The 18,100-nt window shown below is 45.9% G+C and overlaps 1 protein-coding gene across 1 annotated transcript in view; it reads right to left on the bottom strand.

Moving 5' to 3' along the window:
• Window positions 1–17,288, bottom strand: part of LOC119975226 (multidrug and toxin extrusion protein 1-like) — a 75,241-nt gene extending 57,953 nt beyond the window's left edge. The window contains exon 1 of the mRNA XM_038814857.1: window positions 17,198–17,288. The gene's annotated coding sequence lies outside the window, so the exon portion shown is untranslated. The remainder of the gene's footprint in view (window positions 1–17,197) is intronic.
• Window positions 17,289–18,100: the final 812 nt, after the last annotated feature.

Genomic DNA, 18,100 nt, shown 5'->3' with positions numbered 1-18,100 from the left:
TAGATGGCCTTTAGTTTTTTTTCCATGTCGGTGCAACATCGAGGGCCGAAGGGCCTGTACTGCGCTGTATCGTTCTATATATATAGACAAATTCAAAGATGCAAGACGATACTTTGAATGCTAGCATTTGCAGGTAATTGAGTCTTTACAGATCCAGAGAGAGAGGTAATCCCAGGTTAAAGAGTTGTGAATTGTCTCAAACCAGGACAGTTGGTAGGATTTCGCAAGCCCAGGCCAGATGGTGGGGGGTGAATGTAATGCGACATGAATCCAGGTCCTGGTTAAGGCCACACTCGTGTGTGCGGAACTTGGCTATAAGTTTCTGCTCAGCGATTCTGCGTTGTCGCGTGTCCTGAAGGCTGCCATGGAGTACGCTTATGCGAAGATCAGAGGCTGAATGCCCTTGACTGCTGAAGTGTTCCCGACTGGAATGGAACATTCCTGCCTGCCGATTGTCACGCGATGTCCATTCGTCTGTTGCCGCAGTGTCTGCATGGTCTCGCCAATGTACCACGCTTCGGGACATCCTTTCCTGCAGCGTATGAGGTAGACAAGGTTGGCCGAGTCGCACGAGTATGTATCACGTACCTGGTGGGTGGTGTTCTCACATGTAATGGTGGTACCCATGTCGATGATCTGGCACGTCTTGCAGAGATTGCCATGGCAGGGTTGTGTGGTGTTGTGGTCGCTGTTCTGAAGGCTGGGTAGTTTGCTGCAAACAATGGTTTGTTTGAGGTTGCGCAGTTGTTTGAAGGCAAGTAGTGGGGGTCTGGGGATGACCTTGGCAAGATGTTCATCTTCATCGATGATGTGTTGAAGGCTGTGAAGAAGGTGTCGTAGTTTCTCCGCTCCGGGAAAGTACTGGACGACAAAGGGTGCTCTGTCGATTGTGTCCCGTGTTTGTCTTCTGAGGAGGTCGGTGCGGTTATTTGCTGTGGCGCGTTGGAACTGTCGATCGATGAGTCGAGCGCCATGTTCAGTTATTACGAGGGCATCTTTCAGCGTTTGTAGATGACTGTTACGCACCACCTCGTCTGAGCAGATCCTGTGTATATGGAGGGCTTGTCCATAGGGGATGGCTTCTTTAATGTGTTTTGGGTGAAAGCTGGAGAAGTGGAGCATCGTGAGGTTATCTGTGGGCTTGCGGTAAAGCGAAGTGCTGAGGTGACCGTCCTTGATGGAGATGAGTGTGTCCAAGAATGCAACTGAGTTTGGAGAGTGGTCCATGGTGAGTCTGGTGGTGGGATGGAACTTATTGATGTCATCGTGCAGTCATTTCAGTGATTCTTCACAGTGGGTCCAAAGGAAAATAATGTCATTGATGTATCTGGTGCATAACATCGGTTGAAGGTCCTGTGCGGTGAGGAGGTCTTGTTCAAACTTGTGCATAAAGATGTTGGCATATTGAGCTGCGAATGTGGTCCCCATGGCTGTTCCCATGGCTACTTTCTGAAGTTGAAATGTAGGAGACACGGAAGCCAATTGGCGACCAACAGGATAGCACCGCCTTAGGGATGTGTAATCTGTTTGTTCGAGGGGTAAAGATTGGCCCTTTCTCTTCTTTGAAATGCTGCAACATTTTCATCCAACTTAGAGAGGCAGAGGGTCTCAGCTGGCATCTCATGTGACCGACAAGGCTGCACTCCTTCAATACTGCACAGGCGTGTCCACAGGATTGTGCGCTCAAATGGTATGAATCGTGGCGGGGTGGGAAGGTGGTAATATTCATGGAATCGTAGAATTCACAGGCGAGAAGGAGACCATTTGGCCCATCGAGTCTGCATCGGGCCTTTGAAAGAGCACCCGACTTAAGCCCACGCCTCCACCCTATCCCAGCAACCCCACCTCACCTTTTCGACACTAAGGGGCAATTTATCGTGGCCAGTCCACCTAACCTGCGCATCTTTGGACTATGGGAGGAAACCGGAGCACCCGGAGAAAACCCACGCGGACACGGGGAGAACGTGCAGACTCCACATAGACAGACACCTGAGGGCGGAATTTGACACGGGTTCAATGGAACTGTGAGGCAGCAGTGCTAACCACAGTGCCACCATGCCACCCTCATGCCAGTGTGCTGCCCTCAATAACTAATTAATATGCGATAGCTGCCAAGAATTCCAAATGGGGCAAGGCTTGTCAAAATGTGGTATCTAGGCCATAGAACATAGAACATAGAACACTACAGCGCAGTACGGGCCCTTCGGCCCTCGATGTTGCGCCGACCTGTGAAACCATCTGAAGCCTATCTGACCTACACTATTCCATTTTCATCCATATGTCTATCCAGTGACCACTTAAATGCCCTTAAAGTTGGCGAGTCTCCTACTGTTGCAGGCAGGGCGTTCCACACCCCTACTACTCTCTGAGAAAAGAAACTGCCTCTGATATCTGTCCTATATCTATCACCCCTCAATTTAAAGCTATGTCCCCTCGTGTTCGTCATCACCATCCGAGGAAAAAGACTCTCACTGTCCACCCTATCTAACCCTCTGACTATCTTATATGTCTCTATTAAGTCACCTCTCAGCCTTCTCCTCTCTAACGAAAACAACCTCAATTCCCTGAGCCTTTCCTCGTAAGGCCTTCCCTCCATACCAGGCAACATCCTAGTAAATCTCCTCTGAACCCTTTCCAAAGCTTCCACATCCTTCCTATAATGTGGTGACCAGAACTGCACACAGTACTCCAGGTACGGCCGCACCAGAGTTATGTACAGCTGCAGCATGACCTTGTGGTTCTGAAACTCAATCCCCCTGCTTATAAAGGCTAGCACACCATATGCCTTCTTAACAGCCCTATTAACCTGGGTGGCAACTTTCAGGGATTTATGTACCTGGATGCCGAGATCTCTCTGTTCATCTACACTACCAAGAATCTTGCCATTAGCCCAGTACTCTGCATTCTTCTTACTCCTTCCAAAGTGAACCACCTCACACTTTTCCGCATTAAACTCCATCTGCAACCTCTCAGCCCAGCTCTGCAGCTTATCTATGTCCCTCTGTATCCTATAACATCCTTCAGCACTATCCACAACTCCACCGACCTTCGTGTCATCTGCAAATTTACTAACCCATCCTTCTACACCCTCTTCCAGGTCATTTATAAAAATGACAAACAGCAGTGGCCCCAAAACAGATCCTTGCGGTACACTACTGGTAACTGAACTCCAGGATGAACATTTGCCATCAACCACCACCTTCTGTCTTCTTTCAGCTAGCCAATTACTGATCCAAACCGCTAAATCACCTTCAATTCCATACTTCCTTATTTTCTGCAATAGCCTACCGTGGGGAACCTTATCAAACGCCTTACTGAAATCCATAAACACCACATCAATAGCTTTACCCTGATCCACCTGTTTGGTCACCTTCTCAAAAAACTCAATAAGGTTTGTGAGGCATGACCTACCCTTCACAAAATCGTGTTGACTATCGCTAATCAACTTGTTCTTTTCAAGATGATTATAAACCCTATCTCTTATAACCTTTTCCAACATTTTACCCACAACCGAAGTAAGGCTCACAGGTCTATAAATACCAGGGTTGTCTCTACTCCCCTTCTTGAACAAGGGGACAACATTTGCTATCCTCCAGTCTTCCGGCACTATTCCTGTCGACAAAGACGACATAAAGATCAAGGACAAAGGCTCTGCAATCTCCTCCCTGGCTTCCCAGAGAATCCTAGGATAAATCCCATCTGGCCCAGGGGACTTATCTATTTTGACATTTTCCAAAATTGCTAACACCTCCTCCTTTTGAACCTCAATTCCATCTAGCCTGGTCGACTGAACTGGAGTGTTCTCCTCGACAACATTGTCTTTCTCCAGTGTAAACACTAACGAAAAATATCCATTTAACGCTTCCCCTATCTCCTCTGATTCCACACACAACTTTCCACTACTATCCTTGATTGGCCCTAATCTTACTCTAGTAATTCTTTTGTTCCTGATATACCTATAGAAAGCCTTAGGGTTTTCCTTGATCCTATCCGCCAACGACTTTTCGTGTCCTCTCCTCGCTCTTTTTAACTCTCCCTTTAGGTCCTTCCTGGCTAACTTGTAACTCTCAAGTGCCCTAACTGAGCCTTCATGTCTCATCCTAACATAAGCCTTCTTCTTCCTCTTGACAAGTGCTTCAACTTCCTTAGTAAACCACGGTTCCCTTGCTCGACAACTTCCTCCCTGCCTGACAGGTACATACTTGTCAAGGACACGCAGTAGCTGTTCCTTGAAAAAGCTCCACATTTCGATTGTACCCATCCCCTGCAGTTTCCTTCCCCATCCTATACATCCTAAATCTTGCCAAATAGCATCATAATTGCCTTTCCCCCAGCTATAATTCTTGCCTTGCGGTATATACCTATCCCTGCCCATTGCTAAAGTAAACATAACCGAGTTGTGATCACTATCACCAAAGTGCTCACCTACATCTAAATCTAACACCTGGCCGGGTTCATTACCCAGTACCAAATCCAATGTGGCCTCGCCCCTTGTTGGCCTGTCTACATACTGTGTCAGAAAACCCTCCTGCACACACTGCACAAAAACTGACCCATCTATAGTACTCAAACTATAGTATTTCCAGTCGATATTTGGAAAGTTAAAGTCCCCCATAACAACTACCCTGTTACTCTCGCTCCTGTCGAGAATCATCTTTGCAATCCTTTCCTCTACATCTCTGGAACTATTCGGAGGTCTATAGACAACTCCCAACAGGGTGACCTCTCCTCTACTGTTCCTAAACTCGGCCCATACTACCTCAGTAGACGAGTCCTCAAGCGTCTTTTCTACCGCCGTAATACTTTCCTTGATTAACAATGCCACACCCCCCCCTCATTTACCATCTTCTCTGTTCTTACAGAAACATCTAAATCCTGGAACCTGCAACAACCATTCCTGTCCCTGCTCTACCCATGTCTCCGAAATCGCCACAACATCGAGATCCCAGGCACCAACCCATGCTGCAAGCTCACCCACCTTATTCCGGATGCTCCTGGCGTTGAAGTAGACACACTTCAAACCAGCGTCCTGCTTGCCGGTGCCCTCTTTCGAACTTTTAACCCTATCCCTAACCTCACTACTCTCAACATCCTGTACACTGGGACTACAATTTAGGTTCCCATCCCCCTGCTGAATTAGTTTAAACCCCCCCGAAGAGCACTAGCAAATCTCCCCCCCAGGATATTGGTACCCCTCTGGTTCAGGTGAAGACCATCCTGTTTGTAGAGGTCCCACCTACCCCAGAATGGGCCCCAATTATCCAGGAGGGGCCTCACGGTAGCATGGTGGATAGCATCAATGCTTCACAGCTCCAGGGTCCCAGGTTCGATTCCCGGCTGGGTCACTGGCTGCGTGGAGTCTGCACGTCCTCCCCGTGTGTGCGTGGGTTTCCTCCGGGTACTCCGGTTTCCTCCCACAGTCCAAAGGTGTGCGGGTTAGGTGGATTGGCCATGCTAAATTGCCCGTAGTGTAAGGTTAATGGGGGGATTGTTGGGTTACGGGTATACGGGTTACGTGGGTTTAAGTAGGGTGATCATTGCTCGGCACAACATCGAGGGCCAAAGGGCCTGTTCTGTGCTGTACTGTTCTATGTTCTATGAAACCAAAACCCTCCCTCCTGCACCATCCCTGCCAGCGTTGCTAAGAGCTATGACAAAGGGTCATCTGGACTCGAAACATTGGCTCTTTTCTCTCCCTACAGATGCTGCCAGACCTGCTGAGACTTGCCAGCATTTTCCCTTTGGTTTCAGATTCCAGCATCCGCAATAATTTGCTTTTATCCAGTTACTAAGAGCCTGCCTGTGCATTGTGGTCTCATGCAAATCTGTGAATTGCTGCATTCCTATGAGTGGGTTGTCGAGCATTTGTGCCGAGTTAGTTAGTCACGACTATTTCTACATCCAGTTTTCAATGGTGATTTTTTTTTTTCTTTCTTGTGGCTCCCACTTGAACAGGGTTCCGTGCTTTGGTGCCGTGTGCTTTATGGGAAACTGGTGAGTGTCGTGGTCGGTAATATCTTCACCACTGCGCAGTGAAGGCAAGAAACAATTCCACTGCTGTGGTAAATGATTGAAACCACTCAGGTCTGTAAGTTGCAGCAACTGAGACGTCTATTCACAAACCTGCCTGGGAGACACAACCTGCTCTGGGAGGGTGCCTGATACCAAGGCTGTGAAACACGTTGATATCTTTTGGTTAGAGGCCTCAGGTTATAAAACCCTAATATTATGGGCCAGGGATTAGAGAACCCCAAAGTGTATCATGGAGTTCACCTGACCCACAACTTTTAATAGATTGTGGTATGGGGAACACACGGCCCACTCTACAGGTGTAGTACAGCAGAAATGGAGAAGTAGTTTTTAAAGCAAAACGACGTTTATTCTATGAACTCAAGTTAAGCTTTTTAAAACATACAGTGAACATCTTAGCAACCATTAATTCAAATCCAACCCCCAAAGAATACAACACTTAGTAATCCTTAAGCTTGCCTTTTAACATTAATAAGACTTTTTAAAAAAACCTTTAAACAGAAGCACATCAGGTTAAGGCCACTACTTAGAGCAGTTATTAGTTTTAAATCACCATAGGATCGATTTACAGTTTTTTAGATTGCAGAGAGTATAATACCCCGTCTAGCTGTGACTGTAGATATTCAGCTCTGAAAATGAAATTAAAACACACCTTGCAGCAAACAGCCTAAAATGAAAGTAAAATGCTGACAGGCAGCCCAGCTCCACCCACACTCTTAAACCACTGATAAACACACATTTTTTAAAGGTACATTTCTTAAACACTCATTTCTGAACTCTCGCATGACACCTCCCCCCAAGAAAAATGGTTTAATTTTTCAACTTTTCACTATCCTTTAAGAAATGCGTACAGTAAATATACTTTTTCGTTTTAAAAAAACACACATGAAAGGTACAATAATATAGTCCATTTTTTATTCGTTCTTCTTCCTCCAACTGAAATCCTTCTTGATTGACAGTCTCTTTGAACAAGAAGGTCTCTGCACGATCCATCCATTTCTCTTCCCCTCTGCATTTCTCTTTAAAGTCAGATACTTTAGTTCAATCTGATCACAGAGTCTCTTGCAATTCTCCAACACAAGTGCATTGGTTATTACAGCTTTCAGGCAGTCAAATGCCTGTTGAAAGTCCGCTGTCCACTGAAATTTTTTACGCTTCTTCAGCATGCCCATCAGTAACTACACTACAAAATCTTTGCACAAATGTTTGATCAAATCCACTCATGCCAAGAAATCGCATTATTTTCCTTTGTACTGAGGTTTTTCGGAAACTCCCCAATAACTTTTGGTTTCACATCCCATAGGACCATTCGACCCTGTCCGATTGTATAGCCAAGGAAAGTGACATGGGCTTTCCCAAATTCACTTTTGGCTAGGTTTATCACCAAATCCGCCTCCTGACGTTGATCGAATAACCCCATCAGATGTTTTAAAAGTTCTTTCCATGTCTGGCTGAAAATTACCAGATCGCTGATGTATACCGCACAATTGGGTAACCTAAAACAACTCTGTTAGTTAACCGTTGAAATGTGGCTGGGGCATTTTTCATGCCAAATGGCATAACTTTGAAATGGTATATACCATCTGGAGTCACGAAAGCTGAAATCTCCTTCGCCCTTTCGGATAAAGGTACCTTTAAGTTAATCCAGTTTGGAAATAAAAGCTGATTGATCCACTTTTCCAATGCAATCCTCCAAACGTGGGATAGGATAAGAGTCCGTTCTTGTAACTGCATTAACCTTTCTATAGTCCACACACAACCATTGGTTACCGTCCAGTTTAGGTAACAATACTATGGGTGAGTTCCATTGGCTGCAACCCACTTCAATTATGCCATTTTTAAGCATACTCTCAATCCCTTTGTTAACCTGTGCCAATTATAAAGGGTTAAGTCTATATGGATGTTGTTTAATTGGTACAGCATTTCCCACATCTACATCATGTCTCGCCATTTTAGTACTTCACAATTTATCTCTACAAATTTGCCCACGTGATATCAATAACTCTTTCAGGTCAGTCCGCTTTTCCTCTGGAAGGTAACTCAACAATTAGAAGCATAGAAGCATAGAACAGTACAGCACAGAACAGGCCCTTCGGCCCTCAATGTTGTGCCGAGCCATGATCACCCTACTCAAACCCACGTATCCACCCTATACCCGTAACCCAACAACCCCCCCTTAACCTTACTTTTATTAGGACACTACGGGCAATTTAGCATGGCCAATCCACCTAACCCGCACATCTTTGGACTGTGGGAGGAAACCGGAGCACCCGGAGGAAACCCACGCACACAGGGGGAGGAAGTGCAGACTCCACACAGACAGTGACCCAGCCGGGAATCGAACCTGGGACCCTGGAGCTGTGAAGCATTTATGCTAACCACCATGCTACCCTGCTGCCCAATTCATCCCAATTTTTAAGAACATCCTCGTTTTCGAATTTAATTTGAGGTATGTCAAATTCACAGTCATCTGGATTTGGTTCGTTACTTTGAGTTGACTCTCTCCTTCCCTTTCAAAGTACCTTTTAAGCATATTCACATGACACACTCGGTGAGTCTTCCTTCTATCTGGTGTTTTTACCACATAATTCACCTCACTTAATTTCCTTTCAATCAGATACAGTCCACAAAACCTAGCTTTTAAAGGCTCACCTACCACTTGTAACAGCACTAAAACTTTATCCCCACAGACAAAACTACGAACTTTGGATTTCGTGTCCGCTACCTGTTTCATCACATGCTGTGCGTCTTTTAAATATTGTCAAGCCAATTCACCTGCTCTATTTAATCATTCCCTAAAATTTGGCACGTAATCCAATAATGTAATTCCCGATTTCTCACTCACCAATTTTTCCTTAATCAATTTAAGTGGGCCTCTTACCTCATGACCAAAAATTAGTTCAAAAACACTAAATTTGGTTGATTCATTTGGTGCATCCCTAATTGCAAACAGTACGAATGGAATTCCATTATCCCGATCCTCTGGATAATCTTGACAATAAGCCCTCAACAATGTCTTCAATGTCTGATGCCACCTTTCTAATGCTCCCTGCGATTCTGGATGGTACACAGTTGATTTAAATTGTTTTATTCCTAAGCTATCCATAACTTCTTTGAATAACCTTGAAGTAAAATTTGATCATTAATCCGATTATATTTCTGTGGGTAGTCCATATCTCATAAAGAATTTAAGTAACTCCTCCACAATCCGTTTAGCTGTAATATTACGTACTGGGATGGCCTCTGGAAACCGAGTAGACACATCCATTATCGTCAAAAGATATTGATTCCCACATTTTGTTTTAGGAAGCGGTCCTATGCAATCAACTAGGATTCTTGTAAAAGGTTCCTCAAATGCTGGAATTGGTATTACGCGTGCTGGTTTTATCACTGCTTGAGGTTTCCCTATCACTTGACATGTGTGACATGATTGACAAAATTTAACTCCATCTTATGTAGTCCAGGCCAAGAAAATTGTTTTTGTATTTTAGCTTGAGTTTTCCTTATTCCAAAATGACCTCCCACTGGTACCTCATGTGCAACTCACAACACTTCCTTTCTATACCCTACCGGCAATACTACTTGATAAACTTCAGCCCACTTTTCATCCGCGTGCATATATAAAGGTCTCCATTTTCTCATCAAGACATCACTTCTACGGTAATATCACTCTGGTATACACTCAGATTCTTCTTCCATATATCTCGTACCAGCCTCCCCGAACAGGCGTCGGAATGTGGTGACTAGGGGCTTTTCACAGTAACTTCATTTGAAGCCTACTTGTGACAATATGTGATTTTCATTTTCATTTCATTTCCATGCTTTCTGAGTTTTATTTCTACATCTTTCTGTTGTAACTCCGCCAATTTTCCTGAACTAAAAATATCCGCCTCATCCTCCACCTGTTCTTGTTCTTTTTCAACCATCTGATCAAAAATCGTTTCTGACAATTGCACTTCAACTTCATTTCACTCTTTGATTTCTCCTCTTGTCTTAACCTGTGACTTTGCGACCTTGTTACTACACAATCCGGAAAAATCCCAGGATATTCGTCCTTCAACACTTCAATTGTCTGATTTGCCACTGGCTTATCAACCACAGTAGGCAACACTCCCACCTACGATCCAGCTATATCATTACCCAAGATAAACTGTATTCCTGGACAAGATAGTTTCCCTATTACTCCTACTACCACTTCACCACTCTTCACTGGACTTTCCAACCTTACCTTATATAATGGAACACTACCCCTCTAACCCTGAATTCCACATATCACCACCTTTTCTGGCAATATTCTTCCCAAACTACATCATTCCTCATCTCTCACCATTAAAGATTGATTAGCTCCCGTATCTCTTAAAATTGTGACTTCTTTACCTGCTGCTCCTGATACACATGAGTAAACATTACCCATACAAGTAAATTATTTAAAGAGATCTGGCACCTTCTTATCAATCACCTCTTCAAAAGCTGTACAATCTTTTGCCCCTCCTTCGCTACACTTGGGCTTTCCTTTACCACTTTAACAAACCCCACTGTCTGATCCTATTTTACCACATCAGCCTTCCCAGTGCTTTTCTTCAACCACCAACACTGTGACTTTACATGGCCTAGTTGATTACAGTGAAAACATTTGATACTTTTCATGTCTCTTCCACCCTCCTGGATTTATTTTTTAATCTGAGGTACACTCTCCTTATTATCTCCCATCAGATCACATTTACCTTTACCACTTGAGTATTTCTCCTGTCCCCAGTTTCTATCCCTCACAGGCTGAAACTGAAGTCGGAAACCAAGCTTTGATTTATGAACTAATTCATAATCATCTGCCATTTCTGCTGCTAATCTCGCAGTTTTAACCCTCTCCTCTTCCAAATGAGTTCTCACTGCATCAGGAATTGAATTTTTAATCTCCTCCAAAAGTATAATTTCTCTGAGAGCTTCATACGTTTGGTCTATTTTTAAAGCCCTTATCCACCTATCAAAATTACTCTGAGCCTTTCAAACTCCATGTAATGTTTGCCCTAATTCTTTCCAAAATTTTCTGAACCTTTGTCTGTCGGCTTCAGGCAGGAGTTCATATAGTTTAGCTCACTGAGCTAAATCGCTGGCTTTGAAAGCAGACCAAGACAGACCAGCAGCACGGTTCGATTCCCGTACCAGCCTCCCCGGACAGGCACGGGATTGTGGCGACTAGGGGCTTTTCACAGTAACTTCATTGAAGCCTGCTCGTGACAATAAGCGATTTTCATTTCATTTCATTTCATATGCACCTAAGATCGATTTTTTCACCTCCTCATACGTCCCAGATACCTCCTCCGGTAGCGATGCTGCCCAGGTCCTGGCGATGGGGCCCACGGCGCTCATGGCCTCTGCCACCTGAGTCCAGGCCTGGTTGGCATCTGCGGGTGGCAGCCGCCTTCCCACCCCGGGGAGCAGGGTGTCCCGCTTTTTCTCCCACGGCATCCAGCAGGGTCTCGAGCTCTGCATCGTCGAACCTTGATGCCACTCTCCGGGGTGGCATGAATGAGAGTGTGTGGGGAGTGGAGTGCTTATACACTGCTGCAGCTTGCCAGGCTCACCAGCGCCATTCCCAAACGCCAGCAAATCACACGCCGGCATGCGTTGGAATCGTTCTAGTTCCACATGGCGCCGGTGTGGCCTTTAAGCATGTCCCAAATGGCATCAAGACCAGCACTGCCATCGAGACCATGGAACACCCGCGATTCTGTCCCGGCGTCAGCACGTAATGTCTGAAATGGAGGATCTCGCCCAAGATTACTAAATATATTACACTGCCAGTCACAGAATGTAGAAGTGCCTCTACTGCAGCTATCAACATTGACAAACTGACAGTTATCAACATGTATAAATCCCTCAGAATGCCCTAATCCAGTTTTCAACCGTTTACTTGGGAGATTTCCAGTTTGGCCAAGTGGAATGGGGATACGATTCAAACTATAACGATGGGGAAGACCTGACAGATTTGTTATTGGTACAGGATGTGTATGACGCTGAACATCACGTACGCTTCTGATCAGGAAGGTGGGGGATGGAATATAACGCTGACCTCGGCACTGTTTCGCCAAGTATCGAAGGTGCCCCTGCGTGTCTATGCTGACCTGTCATCCAGCCGACTCACACAGCCAACAGAGGCTGCTTATCAACCATGTGGGGGGGTTAAAATCCCTGTCATGTTATCAAAACAATGGCCCAAGATGCAAATTTCATACGGAAGGCTGGCTTGGATTCACTGCCGAGATGGAGGAAACCATCCCCCAATTCTGTTGCAGCCACCCTGTGGGCCAGCTTAAAGGGATCCGGCCGGCGATAGACAACGCACACAGGAGGTTCAGAAAAAGCTCAGATGAGCAACGTCAAGTTGTCCAGAGTCATCTGAATCGGCTACGCCGGGGTCATCTGAGCAGTTCAATCAAGGGGGCGCTGCATTTAAACGTTCCCCAGCACTTGCTCACCTTACAGCCAGGACGACGGCAGCAGGGAAGCCAGTCCCAAGCTTCACGGAGGGAGCCCTGATACGGATACTGCGGAGGAGGGGAGGGAAACCATTTACCTGCAGGTGGGCTGGAGACCCTGGAGTGTCCAGTCCGCCTGACTCACATGTCCAGATACCAAAGTGCGCACGGCCCAGCGGGCAGGGCAGGTTGACACCACAACACGCGCGCGTCCCGCGGTGCAGGCCGGAGCCCTCCAGGGGGGTGTTCGCTAGTGCTGTTGGGGAGGGTTTAAACGAATGTGGCAGGGGGGGTGGGATCCAATGTAGGAAGTCGGAGGGAAGTAAAACGGGGCCAGAAACAAAAAGCAGTCGGCGGGGGGAGGGTGTAAGGCAGAGAAGCCATAGTCAAAAATCAAAAAGTGCCACAGTACAGGGTACATCGACTGAGGAGACTGTGAAAAGGGAGGTGGACAATGCAGGACTGAGGGTGTTGCACCTAAATGCGCGCAGTATACGGAACAAGGTAAATGAGCTTGTTGCGCACATTGAAATTGGCCGGTACCATGTTGTGGGCATCACAGAGACGTGGCTGCAAGGGGATCAGGGCTGGGATCTAAATATCCAAGGATATGTCCTATCGAAAGGACAGGCAGATGGGCAAAGGAGGCGGGGTTGCATTGTTAGTAAGGACAAAAGTTAAATCGATAGCAAGGAGCGATATAGGATCAGAAGGCATAGAATCTCTGTGGGTGCAGTTGAGGAATTGCAAAGGTAAAAAGACCCTGATGGGAGTTATGTACAGGCCCCCTTCCAGTAGTCAGGATGTGGGGCAGAAAATAAATCAGGAGATAGAAATGGCATGTATAAAAGGCAATATTACAATAATCACGGGGACTTCAATATGCAGCTGGACTGGGAAAATCAGGTTGGTAATGGATCCCAAGAAATGGAATTTGTGGAATGTCTAAGAGATGGTTTTTTGGAGCAGCTTGTGACAGAACCTACTAGGGAACAAGAAATTCTGGATTTGGTGAAGCGTAATGAGGCAGACTTGGTTAGGGAACTTAATTTGAAGGAACCCTCAGGGAGCAGTGACCACAATATGATAGAATTTACCCTGCAGTTTGAGAGGGAGAAGCTGCAATCAGATGTAATGGTACAGGGTATTACAATGAAATAAGGGTAACTACAAAGACATGAGGGAGGAGCTGGCCAGAGTTGATTGGAGAAGGAGCCTAGCAGGGAAGACAGTGGCAGGAGTTTTTGGGGGTTATTAGGGAGGCACAACAGAAATTCAGCCCAAGGAGGAGGAAACATGCTAAGGGGAGGACAAGGCATCCATGGCTGACAAGGGATGTCAAGGACAGCATAAAGGTTAAGGAAAAAACATACAAAGTGGCGAGGATTAGTGGGAAACCAAAGGATTGGGAAGCCTTTAAAAGCGAGCAGAGGACAACTAAAAAAGCAATAAGGGGAGAGAAGATGAATTACGAGTGCAAGCTAGCTAGTAATATAAAGGAAGATAGGAAGAAATTTTTTCAATATATAAAAGGTAAGACAGAGGCAAAAATAGACATAACTACTAGAAAATGCGGCTGGAGAAGTAATAATAAGAAACAAAAAAATGGCAGACGAACTGAATAGTTACTTTGCATCAGTCTTCATGGTGGAAGACACCAAAGGGATGCCAGAGCTCCAGGAGAACCAGGGGGCAGAGGCGAGTGCAGTGACCATTACTAAGGAGAAGGTTCTGGGGAAACTGCAAGGTCTGAAGGTGGATAAGTCACCTGGGCGGATGGACTACAGCCCAGGGTTATAAAAAGTTAGCTGAGGAAATTGTGGAGGCATTAGTGATGATCTTTCAGGAATCACTGGAGGCAGGAAGGGTACCAGAGGACTGGAAAGTAGCTAATTTAACACCACTGTTTAAGAAGGGAGGGAGGCAGAGGACGGGAAATTATAGGCCGGTTAGCCTGACTTCGGTCATTGGTAAGATTTTAGAGTCTGTTATTAAAGATGAGATCGCGAAGCACTTGAAAGTGCATGGTGAAATAGGACTGAGTCAGCACGGCTTTGTCAAAGGGAGGTCATGTCTGACAAATCTGTTCGAGTTCTTTGAGGAGGTAACAAGCAAGTTAAACAAAGGAGAACCAGTGGACGTGATTTATTTAGATTTCCAGAAGGTCTTTGACAAGGTGCCGCATGGGAGACTGTTAAATAAGTTAAGAGCTTATGGTGTTCAGGGTAAGATCCTGGCATGGATAGAGGATTGGCTGATTGGCAGAAGGTAGAGAGTGGGGATAAAGGGGACTTTTTCAGGATGACCAGTCGGTGACTAGTGGTGTGCCTCAGGGGTCTGTGCTGGGACCACAACTATTTACATTATACATTAATGATCTGGAAGAAGGTACTGAAGGCACTGTTGCTAGGTTTGCAGATGATACAAAGATCTGTAGAGGGACAGGTAGTATTGAGGAAGCAAAGGGGCTGCAGAAGGACTTGGACAAGCTAGGAGAGTGGGCAATGAAGTGGCAAATAAGATACAATGTGGAAAAGTGTGAGATTATGCACTTTGGAAGGAGGAATCTAGGCATAGACTATTTTCTAAATGGGGGAAATGCTTCAGAAAGCAGAAGCACAAAGGGACTTGGGAGTCTTATTAAGGTTCTCTTAAGGTTAATGTGCAGGTTCAGTCATCAGTTAAGAAGGCAAATGTAATGTTAGCATTCATGTCAAGAGGGCTAGAATACAAGACCAGGGATGGACTTCTGAGGTAGTATAAGGCTCTGGTCAGACCCCATTTGGAGTATTGTGAGCAGTTTTGGGCCCCGTATCTAAGGAAGGATGTGCTGGCCTTGGAAAGGGTCCAGAGGAGGTTCACAAGAATGATCCCTGGAATGAAGAACTTGTCGTATGAGGAACGGTTGAGGACTATGGGTCTGTACTCGGAGTTTAGAAGGATGAGAGGGGATCTTATTGAAATGTACAAGATACTGCGAGGCCTGGACAGAGTGCACGTGGAGAGAATGTTTCCACTTGTAGGAAAAACTAGAACCAGAGGGCGCTATCTCAGATTAAAAGGACGATCCTTTAAAACAGAGATGAGGAGGAATTTCTTCAGCCAGATGGTGGTGAATCTGTGGAACTCTGCTGCAAAAGGCTGCAGAGGCCAATTTACTGAGTGTCTTTAAGACAGAGATAGATAGGTTCTTGATTAATAAGGAGATCAGGGGTTATGGGGAGAAGGCAGGAGAATGGGGATGAGAAAATATCAGCCATGATTGAATGGCTGGACAGACTCGATGGGCCAAGTGGCCTAATTCTGCGCCTATGTCATATGGTCTTATAGGTCCCAGCCCTCCAGAGGACACCCACCAAGGTGATCTCAGGCAGCAGGGCATGGCAGACAGCAACCTCAGGTTTGAATGCTAGGAGACACCTAGACTAAGCAGTGGGGTTAGGAAGATTAAGAAATTGCAATCAAACAATGTGGGAACGGACGATGTACGGCACTTCGGAATGTGGAACACTGATACTTGTATATTTCTGATTTCGCGATTTGTTAAAACTCACTTTTCTCGACCACTTTTAGACTGCCCGATCTTCACTGATTGACAGCAATGGAACACCTAACATTAGGGATGCATTCGGACTTACAACCTCCATCCCCTCTATGCAATTATGTCACCTCAGTGCATGTGTTTCCCTCGCATTGACAGGACTCAGTAATGTGCCAGGGAATCCTGTAACGGAACCCTGGATCAGAACCCCCAGGTCCCCCAAGTCAGCATCAAGGGAGAGGACTGACTCGGCGCATCATCGCTCTGAAATGACCCAAGACACAGAGAGGGAGTCTGCGAGCTGCCACCAGCCAGACAGGAGCCAAACATTCGCAATACCTCTGAGGAGCATCACAGCCCCTTCCTCACTGCAAGCCATCATCATCATCCTGCATTGAGTTGTTGGCCCAAGCACATAGGAGGGGCCATGTCCAGAAGGGTCACCCAAATGTCTTCCCAAACCCTGGACGTCCTGAACTGTCTCACGATGAGGGTGCCTCTAGCCCTCATGCCCTTGCGCATGGGACTGCTGAAGGCACTTTCAGGGGGGACTCTGGTTTCCTGATTGTACCTAGATGCTCATACTTGGACCGTGAGTTAACAACGTGAAATGGGGAGGAATCCAATGGGATGGCTAATTCAGGAGTTGGGGGTCCTGGGGCAAGGTGAACCCCCTGGCCCTTCGCTCCGAGGAATTAGGTCTGCCAGTCCTGTCGTTGAAAGCACCTCCCCACCCCACCCCCAACCCAACAGAGCTGTCCGTTGTCCTCTCCCCCATTGGAATCCCTGGTGGATAGTGGTGACAGACACTCTGGTCAGTTTTTCTGCGTGAACTTTATGAAGATTCTGCCGATTTTTAAAATTTAGAGTACCCAATTCTTTTTGTTTCCCCAATGAAGGGCCAATCCACCTAACCTGCACATCTTTGGGTTGTGGGGGTGAGACCCAGGCAGACACGAGGAGGAAGTGCAAACTCCACACGGACAGTGACCCGGGGCCGGAATCGAACCCAGACAGTGCTAACCACCACACCACCATGCCGCCCAAACCTTCTGCTGTTAATGCCTCCTGTTGCAGGGTAAGATTGAATTACATTTGTCACTGCAACCTCTTCCAAATGCTTCTAAATAACTGTTTGTTGGATTCTTACCTGAAACCTGAAGTTCTTTCTTTCACAATTATCACTGGAGTGGATTTGAGAAGGTGTGTTGTGATCTGAGACATCAAACGCACTGATCATGTCAAAGTGACAATGAGCAAATGAGCCTGACTTTAATTTTGCAATAAACCCTGAAGTTTTGCCCAGATGCAAATTGAAGTTGGAAAAGGCTTTACATAAAGCCTTTCCGGTTTTATACTGGTTTGTAGGTGTTTTGCGTTAAAAAAAAGAACAGGTATGTGTATCGTACCCTCTGACCAGTGCCTGGTCTTTCCGTCTGTGTTCCTAGCCATCTTTCTTCAGTGTATCTTTAAAAGGAGACGGTTTGGACACTGTGTCATGGTTCACACTCCTCATCCCAATGGAATGACTTTGATTGGCTATCTATGCTGGCCGATCCTACTCCTCCGCTCAATGGCGATCTGCCGGAGCCGAAACGCCTTTGTCATCCGACCACTCCGAGCGCTGCACCAGTTTCCTCTTCTTCTTCATTATGGTATTATCATGACTGTTAGCATAGCAAGGGTTAATGAAGTGTCGAGAGTAGCCAGGAGAGGGAGCTTCAGTTACAACTATATAAGGCAGTGATGCTAAGCCTTGTGGGCGAGTGTGTGCAGGAGTTAGCTAGTGAGAGTCAGAAGTGCAGATAGTGTAAGTGAGAGCAGATCATAGTTTAAACCAGTAGTGAGATTAGCTGTAGTTGAGTGTAATATAGATGTTATTAATCAACTGTGTATTCTTTCGGAGTACGTGTCGAATCCAAGTTAGTATTGTTATTAAATTTATAGCTTTGTTTACGCTGAAGCTATTTGTGGTCTTTGTGAACACTACGCCAACCAGCCTGAAATAAGCAACTCACAAAGAACACCAGATTTGTCAACGATTTTCATAACT

This window comes from Scyliorhinus canicula, chromosome 12 (assembly GCF_902713615.1).
Source record: "Scyliorhinus canicula chromosome 12, sScyCan1.1, whole genome shotgun sequence".
NCBI classification, from domain to species: domain Eukaryota; kingdom Metazoa; phylum Chordata; class Chondrichthyes; order Carcharhiniformes; family Scyliorhinidae; genus Scyliorhinus; species Scyliorhinus canicula.
This window is presented reverse-complemented; position numbering and strand designations above follow the sequence as displayed.